This window comes from Eimeria mitis, genomic scaffold (assembly GCF_000499745.2).
Source record: "Eimeria mitis Houghton genomic scaffold, Emh_scaff418, whole genome shotgun sequence".
Classification (NCBI taxonomy): Eukaryota; Apicomplexa; class Conoidasida; order Eucoccidiorida; family Eimeriidae; genus Eimeria; species Eimeria mitis.
In genome coordinates this window covers 1-564 of record NW_013572506.1, presented here as the reverse complement: position 1 = coordinate 564, position 564 = coordinate 1, and positions in this window count along the sequence as shown.

The following is a 564-nucleotide window of genomic DNA, read 5'->3' as shown; positions in this document are numbered from 1 at the left end:
GCAGCAGCATTTGGCACTGCAGCAGCAGCAGCAGCAGCAGCAGCTTGCGATGCAGCAGCAGCAGCAGCAGATGGTGCATGAGTATCTAGGGCTTTAGAGTTTACTAGTTGTCTCCTTTTGCCTCTATAAAAAAAAAAACAGATAAAGGCTGCTCTGAGCTGCTGCTGGGTTTGTGTCTGCTGCAGTAAAGAGACAAAAAAAGACAAACTGTCTCCTCACCAGAAAAGGAGACAAAATGTACAGCAGCAGCAGGAGACAAACTGTCTCCTTGTAGCAGACAAAGACAAACTGTCTCCTTGTCTCCTTTCTTTATAAGGAAACAAACTGTCTCCTTATACAGAAAGGAGACACACTATAGAGAAAGGAGACAAACTGTCTCCTTATAAAGAAAGGAGACAAACTGTGTCTCTCTGTATAAGGAGACAGTTGGCTGTCTCCTTTCGCTGGGAGGAGACACTCAGCTGTCTCCTTTTATATTATTATTTTATTTTATATTCAATAGGAGACAGTTTTCTTTTTTTTTTTTTTTTTTTTTTTTTTTTTTTTTTTTTTTTTTTTTTTTTT